Genomic DNA, 22,661 nt, shown 5'->3' with positions numbered 1-22,661 from the left:
ATTTTCACAATAGAATATGCATCAATAACTCCCACAAGTGCCCATTTGATCCGCAAAGCTTAGTACTATGGCTGACATCATGTAAAAATTTAACTCAATTACTATTATTTCATTGGATTATTGGTAACACTTTACAATAAGGGTACCCTAATTAACATTAATTGTAACACTTTAAAATAAGGGTACCTTAATTAACATTAGTTAATGCTAGGGCTGTCCCAAACGACTAGTTTTACGATTAGTCGACTAATCTAATATATATATATATATATATATATATATATATATATATATATATATATATATATATATATATATATATATATATATATATATATATATTTTTTTTTTTTTTTTACTAATGTAGCAATAAAATTTTTGTTTATGATTTTTAATTCACAAAAAACATTTTGAAACACTTAAATTCTTTATTAAAGAATAAATAAAAACGTAAAAAAGAATAATAAATCAAATAAACAATGAGGTCAAATGCTGATAGCATTATCTAGTACAAAGAATGGAATGTAAACAGATTCAGAACAGTGACTTATCCTTTCCAACATGATTCAAAACAATTCTTAAAAAAGATATCTAGCATTAATATTATAGTATACTACTATATATAATAGTATTAGAATAATTATAATACTTTTTCATTGCCAATCAAGATTTTTCATAAAGGGTGTCATTTTAGAGCTATTTTTAGTGTTTAATCTGAATTCTGAAGTATGTGGGATTAACTCCAGAAATCGTTATTTATATGACGAACATGACGTGCTTTTATTTTGAATGTTAACTGGAAGTACGTTCGCTAAACCCCTAACCGTAAGCTTTCCACTCCGAAAAAAAGCACTTTTCATCAATAGATTTAAAAAAAAAAAAAAAAAAAATTCATTTTTTGGATTCCACATGCTGTTAACCAGCGATTTTTTATGTTTGAAGTGTCACCTTTTAACCGCAAGTTTGCGTTTTGGAGAAGAGTAGGTTGTGTTTTTTCCCCATTAGCCTCAATGTATCAATGCTAACGTTTAGTGTTTAATATAAATGTGTTTCCTTATTTTGTATGTCTGAACTTTAATTCTACGGCGTGTTGATGACCAATAAACATCTGTGAAAGGAAATGGGGTCCCATATGCCATCAACACGTACGCACAAATGTATGCACGCACTCGGCGATAAAACGCAGCCGTGAAAATTACCTACCTCATTTTTATTTACCGTGCAATAAATTGACTCATTGCATATCGCGACAGGCTTAGCAACTGCAATAAAACATGTCATTAGTTAGTTAGATGGAATTACGATCTGCCAGCTTGTTGTCTCCAGTCGTCTTCCAGAATTACAACTGGGTAGCGGCGCTTTTAGGTGTTCATTCACGGCCGATGTGCAGCCAAGCTTGGCATTGAAGAGACAGGACACAACAGTGTACCCTCCTTTGTTTCGTTAAAATAAGTCAATTCCCCGCTTGCATACAGAGTGTCCGACATTCTCAACTTTCCACGCATATATTTTTGTAACACTTCATTAACCGCCGACGGGATGCTGTGCTTGTCGACGCATTTACGTCATCGGTGACGTCGACTGGTCGGAACAGCTCCAGGTAATGTATTTTTTAAACAATACCTAATGTTTAAGTAACATTATCATAATTCATATAATCCCTTAACTAACATTAATTAATATATTAAATGCTACTCAAGGGTTACATTTGGTCCACTTTAAATTAAAGGTCCAAAAAGCATTCAGTGATGGTTAATTATGGTTAAGGGGAGGCACTTAAGCATTTTTTAAAAATAATTTTTTTGTTAAGGGACAAATGTGCTACACTTTACAATAAGGGTCCAGATACTTTTCAGTAGACGTTAACGAAGGTTAAGTAATACTTATAAGACACCTGTACGCATATTTTAAAATTCAGATTAGGTAATAAACGTTAAATAATACCGTACTTAAAGTTAGATTCGCAGCACCCAATGACTCACGGAGCAATGTTTACCAATTTGGAAGAATATTTTCACTTACTCAGACCAGTATACATTAATAACTGTGTATTAATTAATACACTAATGGATATGTGAATTAATGTTAAGTATTGCATTATATCATTTTTTTAATGGTACTTAACCATTAGTTACTGGTTGTAGTTACTGTCTGGTTATGCATTAATTACTGTCAATTAATATATTAATTAATTTTAGATAATGGATTATGTAAATTATTATACAGGGTGTCCATAAAGTCTCTTTACCATTTCAAAAATTTATTAAAAATGCAATTCATTAGATATTTTATTCAGATTTGTTCTATTGTGTTCAGCGTTTATTGAAGCTTTTTTACCTCTTTTAATACACTTCTACATGGGCACCATTAGTTGCACGAAGCACATAGAGAAGGTACTCGATTTCTTGCCATGTTCGCTGCAGCATAGCCTAGTCAATTGTGGCAATGGGATCAGTAATCCTTCGCTTAAGGTCAGTAATGTCCCTTATCTTTGTTGGATACACGATATCTTTAACATAGCTTCATAGAAAGAAGTCCAAGGGAGTGATACCTGGTGAACATGGCGGCTAAGGAATTGACCCATCCCTTCCAATCCATCGGTTTGATTGAGGAACCAGGAACCTGCAGCCTCCAATGTGGTGGTGCACCATCTTGCTGAAAAATGATGGTTGGTTGAAGGTCACTCAGTTGTGGTGCCACATATTCAGTTAAAAGGTCAAGGTAAACATTCACCTCTTTGACAAACAGGATCCCTGAAACACACAAATGCAGTGTAAGAAAAAACTTTAATAAGTCACTGAATTCAATAGAACAAATATGAATAAAATATCTATACATTTTTGAAATGGTAAAGAGACTTTATGGACACCCTGTATTGTTACTTAAACATTAGGTATTGTCTAGAACAGGGGTCCCCAACCTATTCCACTAAGGCACACTGTGGGTGCAGGATTTCATTCTTACCAAACAAGATGACAACACTTTTTCCCCAATCTGGTGTTTTACAAGTGCAATCAGTTGATTGCAGTCAGGTGTGGCTTGTTTTAGCAGAAGCCTCATTGGTTCAACTGTCTCTGCTGGATCGGCTGGAACAAAAACCAGGACCCACAGTGTGCCTTGAGGACTGGGTTGAAAACCCCTGGTCTAGAAATGCATTAACTAATGGTAATTAAGGGACTTATTGTAAAGTGTTACCGTCCGCCACTGCCACATAAATCATAACACACACACAAATAGACACAATAGTGGATTTTACAAGTCTTAATTTGATCTGTTCATAAAAAAATGTTTTTTAATGTCGTATTACACTATACTGCAGTGGGGGTTGAATAATTTTGAATGAAACTCTATCTGTATAAAGAGAAGTGTTTAGATACACACTGAACTGACAAATTGTAATTCAACCTGAATCGGTTTTAGGTTTCTGTTGTCTGCAGTGGTGTGCAAAATGTGTTTTAAATTTAGTATTGTTAACTAAAGCAGATGAACACACCCGTTTTTCATCGCGCTGAGCGTTTTCTCCTGATAACGGTACACATGCGAGGAATCTCATTTCCTATTTGCACACTGCACCAGTCTGTTTTCACTTACTCCATGACTACAGTGCATGTGTGTGAACGGGCGCCCCTCTGACCTCGAAGTACTGTATACTGAGTGAGGCTCAACTCCACCCCCCCCCTCGTGGCATGCACAATGTGTCTGCCTCACCCACTGGGATTCCCATTCATCCATATTCTATACTGCTTATCTGACTACACCCTCAAATTGGTCACCAGTCAGTCACAGGGCACATTTCAAGACAGACAAGCATTTACTCTCACTTTCACTGTGTGGGGAACTGAAGACACGCTGGCTACAGTGTAGTCAGGCGAATGTGCCACTACTCCACCAATGACCCAGCCGGATTCCCGTTAACCCATAAAACATGTCTGACATATTAATCAGGTCTGTATGTGGGGGGTAGCTGGGCTGTTGCTCTCATTGGGCCGTGTTACGCTGCCTAGCGGCCAATAAGAGAAGGTTGGCTTTTCTCCTTCTCCTAGCAACAACACTCCTTTTCTCTAAAGCAAAGCAGCGGGCAAAGCGACACCCCTAATTTGATATGATGAATAATTGCAACTTAATAGCTTTGCAGCAGAAGGCGGGAAGCGGCAGTTTAGACGTTTTAGCTCGGCGAGACGATACAATTTCAATCATCCGCTCGCTCCTCTCTATCCTCCTTCTGCTTTCAGGCAGCTCGTAACCATCTTAAAGGAGCAGCCCCGCATAGTTCAAGTCTTCTTTTTTTCCCCCTCCCTTGTCCAGAGGCATTGTGGGTGATCATCTGTACTTGTTGACCTCACAGTGCTTAAATGGTGGGGCCTCACTCAGGAGGGAGAAGGAGTACCTTGGCAAAGACTTTGCTCTGGCCTCTAAGCCAGTTTTTCCCAACCTTTATTGAGCCAAGGCACATATTTTACATTAGAAATATCTGGCGGCACACCACCAAACACAAATGTCACGAATATAAATAACCTGAAACGCTGATGATCTCATCTTAATTAGTCTGGGCCTCTTTCGTTAAACAGCCACTCTGCTGTTTAAATGGCAACAGGTTGCATATATAGACTGGTTATTCGGACTTTCTGCAGTATGAGAATATATTTGTTTTGCCTGTCACTATAAATAGTGGACAGATGAGCATATGTAGAATATTTTTAGTAAATACATAAATTATGCTTTTCACACATTTTAAGTGAGACTGTTGATCATTGATTCTACCGTATTGGCCCGCATATAAGACGGCCCTGATTATAAGACGACCCCCTCTTTTTCAAGACTCAAGTTTGAAAAAAAGACTTTTTGAACAGCAAATTATTTTTATACAGAAAGTAATTACAGTACATCTGAAACAAATGATTATTACAATACATTTGAGAGAAAAAACATGTTATTTTGCCTCATTCAAATCTTAATATCCGAACATTTAAATATGTAAACTAAAGTGCAATCCCATTCGTAAATGAATGGCTTCTGGTTTTTGAAATCTATATAAACCAATCTATTGTGATCAAACAACAAAATTGCAATAACTCCATTAACCATCAAAGTGAAATCTAACTGTAACTTTAGTCTTGAAACAAATCTGAATAAGGAAAAACATTGCAATAAAATAATGCAAATTGGTTAAACTTGAGAGTAGCTGAGATCTGTCATGACAGAACATCGTTCAATGATATCTGGCGCCATCTAGCGTCGCGAAGGGTATAACGTCTAGACCGCGAATTTGATCCCCACTTTTTCAATCTTATTTCAACTTATTTATATTCGGGCCAATACGGTAATTTGTCACACAACCTATATGTTGAAATTTGTTTGAAAAATGTCGACTAATTTAAAGAAAAAACTTTATAATGATATTGACGGGACATGGATTGTTGCATTGTTGGCGTGGCCGAGTGGAATCACAAAGATAGATATGGACGTAAAACACTCTCAATTCTTGGTTAAAAGCCCCAAAAAAAAAGGGCAGTTAGCATTTATTTTATGTAAATATGTCGAAGTACGATGCTAGTCAATGTGGTGCCCGCCACATGTAATCAGAGCTTTTCCAGTGAAACTTCGTGTGAATAAATGCTTAAATCCCTGAATTCTTTATAGATATGGATGTAAAACAGTCTCGATTCTTGGTTATGAGCAAAAAAAACAAAAACGTACAGTTAGCATACATTTTACGTAAATAAGTCGATGTACGATGCTAGTCTGTTAGTCAATATGGCGGCCGCCATATGTAAACAGAGCTTTTTATGTTGAAAATTATTGTAAATAAATGCTTAAATCCCCGATTTCTTTATAGATATGAGCGTAAAACAGTCCGGATTCTTTGTTAAAAGAGCAAAAAACTGGGCAGTTAGCATTTATTTTGCATAGATATGTCAAAGAATGATGCTAGTCCGTTAGACATTGTGGCCGCAGCCTTACAACAAAGAGCTTTTTGCGTTGAAAATTCTTGTAAAAAAACGAAAAATATAATAATTACCTTGAATCCTCAAACAAATCACTTCTGACACAATCCTTCCTGTTTGTATGCGGTACAGTTTTCGTACTTTTTCAACCTAAATCCAGCATTGGATCCCTGCATGTGTCGCTGCGACCGACTGCGAATAACTGGATCGGATTGTTGGATGGCCCTCTACTTGAAGGCGTGGCGCAGTGAAGGTCGAATCTGACCCGTCAATATCATTATGAATTCTATGGTTTGAGGTAAATTCCCTCTAAATAGCACAATATATTTTTACTGCCACAGTGGGGGAAAAAAAGCACACGGTCTGTCCATAGAAAGAAAAAAAAGGATGGAGTCCACCTTTTGCCTGAGGTCAGCTGGGATCGGCTCCAGCACCCCTTCAACTCTGACAAGGAAGGATAAGCGGTGTTGAAAATGGATGGATGCACAAATATACCAGAAGTATTAATCAAAGTGTTGTCAGCCTTTGGCCCAAAATCAGCTGGAATATGCTCAAGCACCCCCGCGACCCTGACAAGGATAAGCTGTGTTGAAAAGGGATGGATATTAATGTAATTTTTAAAATTGTGGTTAGGCCGAAAATGATAGAGTACATTGTTGTTTTCGTATGTAGCTTACCATTGTTCGGTGCCTTTTTTGTTTTAATATGAGTATTTATACAAGCACTACACCAGGAAATAATTTTGGGGCTCCCAGACCTTATAGCAATTCAGCACATTACCTCGCACTGGTTCAAAGTCACCGAGTATGGCATGCAGAAACTGTATGGCAAGCAAAGGAGCAGATAATTAACTACACATATGACCCGTCAACCTTTTTCGGCATCCCTCATCGTGCCTCTCAATTGTTTAACAGCGGGAGCAAACCCCCCCACAAAGCTCATTTAGGCTGTTTTCAATGAGGCTGGACCAGGAAAAAAATACACCCTATCCCTTTGAAGTATGTTCAAGTGTGCCGTCCTGCCCGGGCCCCGCCTCCTGTCCGGACCGCTGGACCGTTACTGTACTAGCGGCTCAGCGCGCTAGCAGCATTCAACCTTACGTGACCCTTGCTCCGTACACCCGCCTCCCGGAATGCGGCCGATGTGACTTTTTTTAATATTCGCCCACGCTGCGAGCACTCAAATTTGGCAGTGCGACGTTAACACAAGCTGACACCACAGATTAGCCACAGACATCAGGAATGCTACAGCCTTTTTGTGCCACGTGGACTTTGGCCAAAAGAGCCGTTGGCTGCATAGGCCATGATAGAAAGATGGACACTAGATTCTGTTCTTCCAACTTTGCCGCAACAATTTGGGAACGGCCCTTTTCGAGTCCAGTGAGGTCGATAAAAGGTATGCTTGAGTTGTGATCGGTGTGAAAAGACCTCATTGAACATGTTTGGGGTATGATACAACAGAGATTATGAACAAATATTTGACACAAACGCTCCAAACTCTTGAAGAAAGACTTCCCAGAAAAATAAAAAGTGGCACTGACTCTGTATTTTCTTACGGTTTCACCTCTTCTGTCTTACGGCAAACCCTGTAGTTTGCAGAGTATCAGAAAATTGGTGACATACAGTGCCTTGCAAAAGTATTCGGCCCCCTTGAACCTTGCAACCTTTCACCACATTTCAGGCTTCAAACATAAAGACATGAAATTTTATTTTTTTGTCAAGAATCAACAACAAGTGGGACACAATCGTGAAGTGGAACAAAATTTATTGGATAATTTAAACCTTTTAAACAAATAAAAAACTGAAAAGTGGGGCGTGCAATATTATTCGGCCCCCTTGCGTTAATACTTTGTAGCGCCACCTTTTGCTCCAATTACAGCTGCAAGTCGCTTGGGGTATGTTTCTATCAGTTTAGCACATCGAGAGACTGACATTCTTGCCCATTCTTCCTTGTAAAACAGCTCAAGCTCAGTGAGGTTGGATGGAGAGTGTTTGTGAACAGCAGTCTTCAGCTCTTTCCACAGATTCTCGATTGGATTCAGGTCTGGACTTTGACTTGGCCATTCTAACACCTGGATACGTTTATTTTTGAACCATTCCATTGTAGATTTGGCTTTATGTTTTGGATCATTGTCCTGTCGGAAGATAAATCTCCGTCCCAGTCTCAGGTCTTGTGCAGATACCAACAGGTTTTCTTCCAGAATGTTCCTGTATTTGGCTGCATCCACCTTCCCGTCAATTTTAACCATCTTCCCTGTCCCTGCTGAAGAAAAGCAGGCCCAAACCATGATGCTGCCACCACCATGTTTGACAGTGGGGATGGTGTGTTCAGGGTGATGAGCTGTGTTGCTTTTACGCCAAACATATCGTTTTGCATTGTGGCCAAAAAGTTCAATTTTGGTTTCATCTGACCAGAGCACCTTCTTCCACATGTTTGGTGTGTCTCCCAGGTGGCCTGTGGCAAACTTTAAACGAGACTTTTTATGGATATCTTTGAGAAATGGCTTTCTTCTTGCCACTCTTCCATAAAGGCCAGATTTGTGCAGTGTACGACTGATTGTTGTCCTATGGACAGACTCTCCCACCTCAGCTGTAGATCTCTGCAGTTCATCCAGAGTGATCATGGGCCTCTTGGCTGCATCTCTGATCAGTTTTCTCCTTGTTTGAGAAGAAAGTTTGGAAGGACGGCCGGGTCTTGGTAGATTTGCAGTGGTCTGATGCTCCTTCCATTTCAATATGATGGCTTGCACAGTGCTCCTTGAGATGTTTAAAGCTTGGGAAATCTTTTTGTATCCAAATCCGGCTTTAAACTTCTCCACAACAGTATCTCGGACCTGCCTGGTGTGTTTGTTGGTTTTCATAATGCTCTCTGCACTTTAAACAGAACCCTGAGACTATCACAGAGCAGGTGCATTTATACGGAGACTTGATTACACACAGGTGGATTCTATTTATCATCATCGGTCATTTAGGACAACATTGGATCATTCAGAGATCCTCACTGAACTTCTGGAGTGAGTTTGCTGCACTGAAAGTAAAGGGGCCGAATAATATTGCACGCCCCACTTTTCAGTTTTTTATTTATTAAAAAAGTTTAAGTTATCCAATAAATGTTGTTCCACTTCACGATTGTGTCCCACTTGTTGTTGATTCTTGACAAAAAAATTTAATTTCATATCTTTATGTTTGAAGCCTGAAATGTGGCGAAAGGTTGCAAGATTCAAGGGGGCCGAATACTTTTGCAAGGCACTGTATACCATAATTTTCGGACTATGATAAGACGCACCTGACTGTAAGACGCGACCCGACAAATTTGACGCGAAAACAGCATTTGTTCATAGATAAGCCACACTAGACTATAAACCGCAGCTGTCCTGACCTTAATATAGGATATTTACTAGGGCTGTCAAACGATTAAAATTTTTAATCGACTTAACTACAGTTTAAAAATGAATTAATCGTAATAAATCGCAATTCAAACTATCTATAAAATATGCCATATTTTCCTGTAAATTATTGTTGGAATGGAAAGATAAGACACAAGATGGATATTTACATTCAACATACGGTACATAAGTACTAGGGTTGTTCCGATCATGTTTTTTTGCTCCCGAGCCGATCCCGATCGTTTTAGTTTGAGTATCTGCCGATCCCGATATTTCCCGATCCAATTGCTGTTTTTTTTTTGCTCCCGATTCAATTCATTCCCGATAATTTTTCCCGATCATATACATTTTGGCAATGCATTAAGATAAAAAAATGAATAAAACTCGGACGAATATATAATTTCAACATACAGTACATAAGTGTATTACATTATTAACATTCTTTCTGTGAGAGGGATCCACGGATAGAAAGACTTGCAATTCTTAAAGGATAAATGTGACTTTGTATATTGTGACTAAATATTGCCATCTAGTGTATATTTTTTTTTTTTTTTTTTTTTTTTTTTAAACCTGTCCTGTTCAGCTGTTTGACACAGAGAATGGAAGTCTAAGTGCCCAGATTCTGAACAGTTTTAATGTTTCACATTGAGAGTCTGACATACTCCCATTGTGATCATTCAAAATACCTTTTTATTATGACAAAGCAGCGAACAGGAAGGGATTATGGGGGGACAGAAGAAAAGAAATACAAGAGAAGAAGGAAAAGAAACACATACACAAACAACAACTAGAAATACATTGAACATCTAAACTAGTTACTAATATGCTGGTGCTATCGTCAGCGAGATGTATTTCCGGTTTACACCATGTGGGGGCCTATTGGCCAGTGAAAGAGGAGAATGGGGGTGGGGGTGTCTATAAGCCTATAAGCTAAGTGATTGAAAGGGGTAGAGTGTACACAAATCAGTTCTCCAAGCCCCAGGCAAGGCAGGGTCCCCCGCCGGTGCAGGTGACACCCCGCTGATACACCGGCGCCCAGTCAGCGACCCGCGACGGAGCGCAGGGCGGATGCCCAGCCAGAGAAGAGAGGGGAAGGCGGAGGCAGGAGAACGCCCAGGAACTGCCACGGGGCGATGCAAGATCGGAGACCCGACCCCCCAACCTACCCCCGCGGCCGGCAGCCGAGGCAGAGGGGAGGCCACACCCCAGGAGCCACGCCATATAAAAAAGTGTGGGACCCACCTACCACCCTATTACTGTGGCTGCCAGGTTCCCGACTGGCAGCCATCACCCAGCACCGTGATGGGGGTGTGAGGGGAGGGTAGTGGAATGTATGCATTAAAATAGGAGAGCTTGGCTTGGGGCAGTGGGACCGCAGCATGGAGCTTCTGCCCAGCCGCCCGTCCCACCGCCCTTTGCCAGAGCTCTCCTGTGGAGTATGATGTGTGGTGCATTTAAAAAAGGTGCAGAGATGGCGGGGCCTGTGGTGAGGAGGCAGCCGTGAGGTACCCCCACCCCCAACAGGTCCCAACCATCCCACAACCTTGGTGTGTGGTGCATTAAAAACAGGGGGGAGCCGGGCCGGGACTGTAAAGCCCCGTCCCAACTCTCCCCGGAGAAATGTATGAGCATATAAGTGCCAAGGTGAAAAATATTTACAGTGCCGAAGTGAGAAGTGCGTGAGTTAAGAGGCAGGCTCCCGCGGGCGTGGCCCCGTCCACCGGAACCACCAGCCGCAGGGCAGAAGAGGCGTCAGGGCCCCGATCAATCTCCGCCCCAGACCACCCACGGCGCCTCCGCGACCGCCCCCCCCCCCCCACCCACCCACCGAGCACCCACCCCGCACTCCGAGCAGGCGCCACACCAAGCGCCGGCGACCAGGGGACGTCCACCCCACCGATCTAGTGTATTTGTTGAGCTTTCAGTAAATGATACTGTAGCCATTTAACTGTTCTGCCCAAATGCATGATGGGAAGTGCAACCATGACTGTGCGTAGTGGCACCAATTGATATATCTTCTCTGCGTTGGGAAATAACATAGGGTGTTAAGAAAAAGATCAACTAGCAATCAAATAAATTTCTTCCCCACATTGCTTCCCACGATATTTCTAATTGTTGAGAGAGGGATTGTAAGGCGTTAGCCAGTTAAAAAAAAGGCTCCAAAGACTGCCAAAATTCACTCTACTCATTTTACGCTGCCTTTTAGCTCTATATATAGGTAAAACGGCGCCAATATAGATTGAACGCAGCAATGTGTGAGTGGGTCGTGCAGCGCATGCGTTAATTATGTTAAATATTTTAACGTGATTAATCTAAAAAAAAAAAAAATTTTTTTTAATTAATTACCGCTGTTAATGCGGTAAATTTGATAGCCCTACTTTAAGCCAAGACTACAGACTCTGGGAGTGTAAGACATTTTGTCTTTAACGTTAAATACAATTAGAAAACGATTTAATCAAAATATATATATATATATATATATATTAAAAAAAGGAATGTCCGATATTTTTTTGCCGATTCTGTTACTTTGAAAATGACGTGAACGGACCCGATCGACATCTTTGATAAGTACTGTATTTGTTTATTATAACAATAAATCAACAAGATGGCATTTACATTATTAACATTCTGTTAAAGCGATCCATGGATAAAAAGACTTGTAGTTCTTAAAAGATAAACGTTAGAACAAGTTATAGGAATTTTATATTAACACCCCTCAATGTTTTCGTTTTAATAAAATTTGTTAAATTTTCAATCAGAAAATAAACTAGTAGCCCACCATTGTTGATGTCAATAATTTCACAATGCTCATGGGTGCTTAAGCCCATAAAATCAGTCGCACCCAAGCACCAGCAGAGGGTGACAAAACTCCAAAAAACACAAGTAATACGTAACATTGCACTGTGCTGTCATTTTAATCTGTTTGAGCGGGTCATGTGCGTTAATTGGGTCAAATATTTTAATGTGATTAATTAAAAAAAATAATTACCGCGCGTTAATGCGATAATTTTGACAGCCCTAATATTTACACCAAAAGATATTAACCGGTAACACTATATCTAACGGCGGCATCATAAGATTGTCATAATATCAAATGAAACACCATCATTGCTTCAAGAAGCTTCATTTGGCCATCACTGCTCCCTTTGGGGAGACAGTCAACCTCTGCTGCGGCCTGCTGTCCACACTGTTGTCATTCAACATGCCTCCTAACATGCATTGCAGCACTACAGATGTAAATAACAATTGAAATTCATGTTCTGTGCTAATTATTTCTTCCGTTGCTGTTCCAGTTGTTTTATTAACTGCTAGTTATAGTATTTAGTAACACTTTATTTGACAGTGGCGCCATAAGACTGCTGTTATAAGACCATCATAACTATGACACGACACTGCTATGAGCATTAATGAAAGCTTATGACAGATGTCATTTTGTGTGATACGGCAAATTATCTCACTTTTGAATGGATGTAAAGGTCCGAGCTGGACATAAATGGAGTTAGTGACATACCGTATTGGCCCGAATATAAGACGGTGTCTTTTGCATTGAAATAAGACTGAAAAAGTGGGGGTCGTCTTATATTCGCGGTCTAGACATTATACCCATTCACGACGCTAGATGGCGCCAGATATCATTGAAGCGATGTTCTGTCATGACAGATCTCAGCTACTCTCAAGTTTAACCAGTTTGCATTATTTTATTGCAATGTTTTTCCTTATTCAGATGTGTTTCAAGACTACAGTTACTGTTAGACCTCACTTTGATGGTTAATGCAGTTATTGCAATTTTGTTGTTTTATCACAAGAGATTGGTTTATTTACACTTCAAAAGCCAGAAGCCATTCCTTTACGAATGTGATTGCACTTTAGTTCACATATTTAAATTTTCAGATATTAAGATTTGAATGAGGCAAAATAACATGCTTTTTCTCTCAAATATGTTGTTATAATCATTTGTTTATGATGTACTGTAATTATTTTCTGTATGAAAATTAATTTGGTGTTCAAAAAGTCTTTTTTCAAACTTGAGTCCTGAAAAAGAGGAGGTTGTCTTATAATCAGGGCCGTCTTATATTCGGGCCAATACGGTAATTCATAATGTCCTTAATGCCCATCCGCTGTCAAAGAAAGTGTTATCTATTCATCCAAATCAACAAATAAGCTGCACTGGACAATAAGACATAGGATTCAAAATGAGGGAAAAAAGTAGCGGCTTGTCGTCCGAAAATTACAATAAGTGTGCTTTAATTTGACCAAATTTAGATACTTTGCAGTAGAAAATGAAAGGAATGTTTTCCCTTCAAAGTTTAACACAAGAGATGAATATATGAGAAAAATAAACGTTTTATTACTTCTTCTTTTTTTTTTTTTTGCAAAGTTAGTGCAAAGTTAGTAAAACTATGAAACTCTAAGAAAGTATTTACGGCCATTGCTCAATTTGACCTTTCTCGCAAATCCAAATGTTATCAAAGCGTTTATCCCACCTAATTAAAGAGTTTAAATCAGTGCTATTAACTGGTGTTTTTAACTTTGATCACGCTGTCATTGAATGACCGGTGCGTAGAATTGTGGGAGGAAATTAATTCAATCCATTCTGGAACAAAGCTGCAACATAAAATATAGAGAAAATAAAAGACTTAAATACAAAAAAATTGGACAAAAGTTTTTGAGCCTTTATGGTTTGGTGAATTTATGTATTCTTCAAGAAATTGAAACACTGACCACAGTAAAAATGAGAAGCATGAAAAGCAGTGAGATGGCAGATTAAGTGATGGCAGAGACCTCAGAGTAACCAGCGAAAACTCAATCAAGCTTGAAGAGAACATGCAAACACACACATAGGAAACCCAGACCCAGGAATCAAACCCTGAACCTGGCAGACGCGAGCAGACTTGCTGCCCGCTGATTGAAACACTTCAGTTCCTTTTTTTTGTTCCTTTTTTTTAAGATTCGCAATATACAGTGGTACCTCAACATACGATTTCTTCCACGTACAACGTATAATTTGACTGGTCATCTGTAACGACATTTGACGACAAGCTCGAAATACAACGATTTACGACAGTGTTGCAATTTCATTGTTTTCCCACAAGATGGAAGCACCTCAGATTTCCTGAGACAGCGAGAACCAAAATGAATTTTGCCATGTGGCATTTTTCTTTGCTATGGGGCAAAATTGTTTTGCCATGTGGCAAAATATTTTTGCTATGTGGCATTTTTTTTTTTTTGCCATGTAGCAAATATTTTTGGCCATGTGGCAAAATGTTTTGCCATGTGGCAAATTTTTTTTGCCATGTTGCATTTTTTTTTTGCCATGTGGCAAATTTTTTTTGCCATGTGGCATTTTATTTGCCATGTGGAATTTTTTTTTTGCCATGTGGAAATTTTTTTTTGCCATGTGACAAACTGGAATTTGCTATGTGGGAATGGCAGAGCCTTACTTGGGTGCCCGGTTGAATGTCAATGCGCTCTAATGTATAGTGTATGGTCAAAAATCACAGCCATACATGTTTTTCTGCCATTTAAAATGAATGTAAAATTTGGACGTGCATAGCTGTCAATGGCAGAGCCTTACTTGCATGCCAGTTGAATGTCAATGTCCTGTAATTCTAAGTGTATGGTCAGAAATCACAGCCACACATGTTTTACTGCCATTTAAAATGAAAGACATGGAAGGCATGGACTTGTGTGGCTTGCAAAACAGCTATATACTCCAAAAAATGCCATATACATCCCCCACAAACCAAAATGCATTTTGCCACATACTAAAAAAAAATGTCCCACGACGAATAAAAAATGCCACATGGCAAAATCCATTTTGCCACATAGCAAAAAAAAAAATGCCAGATGGCAAAAAAAATTGCCACATGGCAAAAAAAAAAAAAAGCCACATGGCAACAAAAATTTGCCACATGGCAAAAAAAAATGACACATGGCAAAAAAATATTTGCCACATGGCAAAAAAAATGCCGCATGGCAAACATTTTTTGCCACATGGCAAAAAAATGCCAAATTGCAAAAAAATTTTGCCACATGGCTAAAAAAAAATGAGCGCATTAACATTCAACCGGGCACCCTAGTATGGCTCTGCCATTCCCACAGAGCAAAATCCATTTTGTCACATGGCAAAAAAAAATCCACATGGCAAAATTTTTTTGCCACATGGCAAAAAAAAAAAAAAAAGCCACATGGCAAAAAAAAAAAATGCCACATGCAAAAAAATTCCAAATGCGAAAAAATGTTGCCACATGGCAAAAAAATGCCACATGGCAAAAAAAAAAAAAAAATGCCACATGGGAAAAACACTTTTGGTTTTCAGCCCTGCTGCAGATTTCCTTGTGAGAGAAATCATCATGAGTCCCAAGAACGTTAGTGCAGGTGGTAGTAGTGGTGAAAAAAGGAGACGCTTACCATTGAAATGAAGAAAGACATCATAGAAAAATATAAATGTGGAGTGCATGTGAGTGAACTGGCTAAACAATACAGCTCATAACTAAGCCTGTCGTGAGATGCAATAAGTGAAATTATCGCACGGTAAATAAAAATGAGGGCGGCAATTTTCCTGGCTGCCATTTATCGCCGCGGGCATGCGTCCATAAATTTGTGCGTGCGTGTGCTGCATGCACTCGGCACCCGTGCATGTTGATTGCATATGAGACTCCAGTAGCTTTCACAGATGTTTATTGGCCATAGACACAGTTCAGACATACAAAATAAGGAAACACTTCTATATTTAACAATGTAAAACGTTAGCATTGCTACATTGAGGGTAATGGGAAAAAAAGACAATGTACTAACCACTTTAGCCTACTATAAAACATTGCCAGTCTTCTCCACAACGCAAAATTGCGGTTAAAAGGTGACACTTCAAAAATGAATACTTGCTGGATTAAAGAATATCCAAGTAATGTGAATAAAAGAAAAAAATCTATTACTGATACCACATGCATGACGAAAGTGAAGTGCACTTTGTTTTTGTTTCTTTTTACTAAGTGTGAAGCTTACGGTTAGTGGCTTAGCAAACGTACTTCCTGTGGACATTTCAAAATAAAAGCACATCATGTTCAGATTTCTGGAAGCAATCGCATATACTTCAGATTCTACACTAAGAATCAATTTAAAATGACACCCTTTATGAAAAATCTGATTGGCAATGATAATATGATGTAATAAATGATAATAAATTGGCTTCAAATTTGTTGCATGCATTCTTTGCAAGGACAAGATGACAGTCATTTTGGATAAAATTAACACTTTTAATGGGCTCTAATTGGTGGACAACAAAAAATGACATTGCGTTTCTCACCTATTTCATATTCTGCACTTAACTAGCGGGGTGGCGTGGCTCAGTGGTAGAGTAGTTGTCCCCCCCAACCCAGAGGTTGTGGGTTCGATTCTTTGCCCTGATGAACTCGCCTAAGTATCCTTGAGCAAGATACTGAACCCCACGTTGCTCCTGGTGCTGTGTCACCAGTAGGTGAATGGCGAGATAGTGTAAAGCGCTTTGAGCGCCTTGAAAGGTGGAAAAGCGCTATATAAGTATAACACCATTTAAATGATGCATTGTGTGTGTTTTTTTTTTTTAATATTTAAAATTTTTAATAATTTTTGTGTTTTATTTAAGTAATCTTTGTGTTTTATTTAAGAATAACAATTTATTGCATTTGAATCAGAAATTTATTAGGATGTATTGTCACTATATTTGTGGTTACATAGGTTGAAAAAAAAAAACACAATAATATCGGATATTGGCAATAATTATGAGACAATATATCGCCTACTAAAATTTGTTATGTTAATTTGTTAAATTTGCCTACTCACAACACAGCCCCTTCCTGTACCTACACACCCGGTGTCTCCTCCGACCTCCGTTCGCCAGTAAGTTATGATGACAATTAAAACGCTTTTTAAAATTTCTTATTATTTACATGTGTCTAATTTAACGCATTAGAATTACACAGAACACGGCTACCGTATCTTCCTCTATGGCAGTGTTTTTCAACCTTTTCTGAGTCACGGCACATTTTTACATTGGAAAAAATCTCACGGCACACCAAAAACCAAAAATGTTCCAAAATTACTTTATGTACAGTATCTTTACTTTTAAAATAATTTCTCAATATTTATACTTACTCAGTGTGAAACTTGAGCCTGTTTACTATTGATGAACACAAAGCCGATATCCTAGCAGGAATGATCGTCAACAGCCCTCAGTCTCTCTCTGTTATTATTTTTTTTTATTGCAGTTAGGCTTGAAAAGTTCAGAATTATCAGACGGGGATTTTAGCAATGTCTTTAACCGCATCAGGGACGACCATTTCACTGATAATAGCTTTGCAGGCAGGTAGTTTTAAGGTCTCTGCCACAGTGTGGGACTTTTTTTTATTTAGCAACACAGGGTTACTGGCTTTGAGGGCGTTCTCATTTACCAGTGTAATTTTTCTCAAAAAAATTGCCTGTTTCTTTGTGTTTTCACGTAGGCGAACAAATTAGTCCATCGACTAGTTTTGAAGTGACGGGTGTTTCGTTTGGAGATGACATTTAGGATAGCTGCTCGTGTCGCGTTCAAGTACTGCTCGGATTTCTAGCCGTAAGCCATTTTGCTATTCTCGACAATGTGTTGGAATAAAACACGGGGAGAATTGACGGTCGTCACTTATGGATAAAATGGAAAGGACACTTTTGTACATATTGACTGTAGACGAGTCTAATCAAATGATGTAGAGTAGACGTGCTGTGGTTCACATTGTCGCGGACAGCAAGGTTGCTGATGGCTAGAAATCCGAGCAGTTATTGAACGCGACATGAGCAACACTTCGTTCATCTGGACACGACTTCAACTTTCTATCTAATCCTTCCTTCCAACTACAACTCGGCCCGTTGAATTGACAAATGTTTTTTTTTTTTTTTAAAGCAATATAGGATAATTTCTTGCGGAACACCTGATGATCTTTCACGGCACACTAGTGTGCCATGGCACAATGGTTGAAAAACTCTATGGTACCTCCACACCCGCAGTCTCCTCCGACCTCCGTTCACCAGCTCAAGGTGACGATAAAAACACTTTTTTTATTCCCGATTTATTTGAAACTTATTTGTTTTGCTATGTGTAGTTGCTATTTGTAATTGTGCCTGCAGCATTTATCAAGGATTTAGCATAGGTTTTGAGGCTGTGGAAGCAATCGATTGAATGATAATGTATTCTAATATTGAAATCCCTCTCGACATTCCATTTCCAGGAACGTATTAAATTCGTATGTCGAGGTACCACTGCACTAGCTGGCAATGTAATATCCAAGATAATAAAAGGTAACGCTAACCCCAGGATGGACGTGTGAGGTTAGAACAATGTTTTAGAACCTGTATGTTTACAAAAGCACAAATATGAAATCACTTTTGAGTTGCCATCTGCGATGAAAACCCTCCATTTAGAGCGGATTTAGCTTAATCGCCCCCTAAATGTCGAATCCCTCCTCATCCCGAGCCTCTTCTTTAGTACTGTTACCTTTGTGTTGGCTTTCAAAGTAAATCAGCAACTGACCACCTCTGAGGATTCGGCTACTGACCGCACTCTCAGTGTTTCTGTGATGTGCAAATAAACACAGGGGATTGAAATTCTACCGCAGTCTTTTACATTTCATTCCATCGTCAAACAGGCGAAGGTGAAAGCAAGCCCCGACGAAGGACTAACTGCTTAGTAAGGGGAAAAGGGTGTAAAGATGCAAGCAAAGCCCGGTGGGCCCGTGGGGGGAGTGGAGAAATGGGTTTCCCTTCAAGTTCACAATCGCATACAGAGGCCCTGTCTCATTTCTATGGCAACCTGGAGGCTATTATCATACTTTACCTTTATTAAGAAAGGACTAAGGTTGACAGGGGGTAATAAGGGGGGGTCATTGTGGAGGATTTTCTCTTTTTACAGCAGGAATACAGAATGAGACAGCGTGAATGAGTGTGAGAGACTTTGCGATAGTGAAAGACACTATATAAGAGGTTTTATACTGTACTGTATGGATGTATAAAGCCAAGGGACAATAAAAACTCAGCCTTTGTTTCGTGGGATCATAATGCATTTTTACCACAAGCGTTCGCGGGATATATTTGCCCAATTTTGAAACCAAAGATGAAATTGAATGCCATCATTTCAACACGTTTGTTTGAATTGCATTATTAAGAGGACCAGGATAATAGTTTTATTGAAGGAGTGTAAACGCAGAGGTTTATTACAGCAACAAAGATTGTCAGAACACATTTGTTATGGTTTAGCTTTAGCTGAAAAAGTTGCGGGACATCTCCAGGCAGATTAGTCAATAAAAGGGGACGCTGTACAGTTAGATCCGGAAGTATTTCACCAATGACAGACTTTGACATGAGAGGAAATGTAACAGTTAACAGTGAAAGAACAAAACATTTGTCAAGGCTGCTTCTCCTGCTCGCCCTTTACTTTGTTACCACAGACAAGCGACTTGTTTGAAAAAGACCATATTTTCGTACTCTACCCAGTTGGCTCAGTGGAAGGCTGGCTCGCAAATGATACAAGGAAGTACGTGCAGATAACATGAATTTGGCCAGGGAGAGAAGGGCAGTGAGACCTGTCACCGCCTTCCTCTCCAATCATTCGTGTCAAGTACACAAGATACAGTAGGGCAAATAAGTATTTAGTCAACCACCAATTGTGCAAGTTCTCCAACTTGAAAAGATGAGAGAGGCCTGTAATTGTCAACGTGGGTAAACCTCAACCATGAGAGACAGAATGTGGGGGAAAAAAACAGAAAATCACATTGTTTGATTTTTTAAAATTTATTTCCAAATTAGAGTGGAAAATAAGTATTTGGTCACCTACAAACAAGCTAGATTTCTGGCTGTCAAAGAGGTCTAACTTCTTCTAACGAGGTCTAACAAGGCGCCACTCGTTACCTCTATTAATGGCACCTGTTTTAACTCATTATCGGTATAGACGACACCTGTCCACATCTCAGTCAGTCACACTCCAAACTCCACTATAGCCAAGACCAAAGAGCTGTCGAAGGACACCAGAGACAAAATTGTAGACATGCACCAGACTGGGAAGACTGAATCTGCAATAGGTAAAACGCTTGGTGTAAAGAAATCAACTGTGGGAGCAATTATTAGAAAATGGAAGACATACAAGACCACTGATAATCTCCCACGATCTGGGGCTCCATGCAAGATCTCATCCCGTGGCGTCAAAATGATAACAAGAACGGTGAGCAAAAATCCCAGAACCACACGGGGGGACCTAGTGAATGACCTACAGAGAGCTGGAACCACAGTAACAGAGGCTACTATCAGTAACACAATTCGCCGCCAGGGACTCAAATCCTGCACTGCCAGATGTGTCCCCCTGCTGAAGAAAGTACACGTCCAGGCTCGTCTGCGGTTCGCTAGAGAGCATTTGGATGTTCCAGAAGAGGACTGGAAGAATGTGTTATGGTCAGATGAAACCAAAATAGAACTTTTTGGTAGAAACACAGGTTCTCGTGTTTGGAGGACAAAAAATACTGAATTGCATCCGAAGAACCCCATACCCACTGTGAAGCATGGGGGTTTGTGAAGCAAGGGGGTGGAACCATCATGCTTTGGGGCTGTTTTTTTCTGCAAAGGGACCAGGACGACTGATCTGTGTAAAGGAAAGAATAAATGGGGCCATGTGTCGAGAGATTTTGAGCGAAAATCTCTTTCCATCAGCAAGGGCATTGAAGATGAGACGTGGCCGGGTCTTTCAGCATGACAATGATCCCAAACACACAGTCAGGGCAACAAAGGAGTGGCTTCGTAAAAAGCATTTCAAGGTCCTGGAGTGGCCTAGCCAGTCTCCAGATCTCAACCCCATTGAAAATCTGTGGAGGGAGTTGAAAGTCCGTGTTGCCCAATGACAGCCCCAAAACATCAGTGCACTCGAGGAGATCTGCATGGAGGAATCGGCCAAAATACCAGCAACAGTGTGTGAAAAGCTTGTGAAGAGTTACAAAAAATGTTTGGCCTCCGTTATTGCCAACAAAGGGTACATAACAAAGTATTGAGATGAACTTTTGGTATTGACCAAATACTTATTTTCCACCATGATTTGCAAATTAATTCTTTAAATATCAAACAAAGTGATTTTCTGGTTTTTTTTTTTCCCACATTCTGTCTCTCATGGTTGAGGTTTATCCATGTTGACAATTACAGGCCTCTCTAATATTTTCAAGTGGGAGAGCTTGCACAATTTGTGGTTGACTACTTAGTGGTTGAATACAGTAGTGCTACTAATGAATGACACCTTGTTAGGGGTGTGACAAAATATCGAAATGGTAATATATCGTGATACTTTGTATCCCAAAAGGTTATCGATATGCTCCTGTCAAGAATCGAGATATCGTTTTAAAAAGGTGTCAATTTCCAAAAAAAAAGAAGAAAAAAAAGGCTGCCATTGACGGTGCTCAACGCCCAATCCATTTAGACTGGGAACGTTCGTTCATTCAAAACCAGAGCATTCACAGTCATTCAGTCCGATATTCGGGGCATTTACAGGTCACTTCCTGTTTTGTAACGCAAAATAAACAGCACGCGACCCATAACATACCCCAAAATCAACAGGAAGTAACTGAAAATCAACAGGTAAATGACCTTAAATGCCCCAAAATTACTTATTGCCTAGCAGTGGCTGCCACTGACGGCCAGACGTTCAATCCATTTGAAGTGGGAGGGGTGGCAGCGAATGAACATTAGAGTACTAGTCTAGTAGATTGGACATCTACTAGTGATAAACTCAATCCAATTCACAGCAGAAGCTTGTTTTTCTGTTTATTCGTTTTTTGTAGAATATCCTAGAATGATTTCCTAACCAATTCATCGAAAATCGTTGTATCGCTATATCGTCAGATCATCGTTATCGTGAGCTTTGTATCGCAAATCGTATCGTGAGGTACCAAGAGGTTCCCACTCCTACAGCTTGTACGTTGCGAAGTATGACCTACTAATTAAAAATATGACGAAGAGTATTTGTGTTTTTAAAAATGGTAAACTCCCCCATTAATTTAGTGTACTGTTAACTGACAGTACCACTGTTTAGTTTGCTGCTGCTACAGCTAAAATGTGAGTGTGTGTCTGTGTGCATGCTGGGTTAGTGTGACAGTGCATTAGCAGCCAGAGTCCATTCGCTCCGTCCCCAGAGAGACCAGCGCGGCCATATTAACATTCTTCTCAGAAAGGCCACAGGATCTCCTCTCAATGCTGTCTGACTCCAAACAAAAGTCATATGTGTGTGTGTTTGCGTGCGTGTGCGTGTGACACAGAGACAGGCTGGCGGTGTATGTAAGATGAGGAGGAAA

At 39.6% G+C, this 22,661-nt stretch overlaps 1 protein-coding gene across 1 annotated transcript in view; it reads right to left on the bottom strand.

Annotated features, from left to right (window-relative positions):
* The window catches only part of snx19a (sorting nexin 19a), a 112,999-nt gene that overhangs the window by 77,478 nt on the left and 12,860 nt on the right, over positions 1 to 22,661 (bottom strand). The window contains exons 3-4 of the mRNA XM_057820680.1: positions 2,734 to 2,753; positions 2,552 to 2,655 (exon numbers count right to left, since the gene is read on the bottom strand). The gene's annotated coding sequence lies outside the window, so the exon portion shown is untranslated. The remainder of the gene's footprint in view (positions 1 to 2,551; positions 2,656 to 2,733; positions 2,754 to 22,661) is intronic.

Source organism: Corythoichthys intestinalis, chromosome 18 (genome assembly GCF_030265065.1).
Source record: "Corythoichthys intestinalis isolate RoL2023-P3 chromosome 18, ASM3026506v1, whole genome shotgun sequence".
NCBI lineage: Eukaryota > Metazoa > Chordata > Actinopteri > Syngnathiformes > Syngnathidae > Corythoichthys > Corythoichthys intestinalis.
This window is presented reverse-complemented; position numbering and strand designations above follow the sequence as displayed.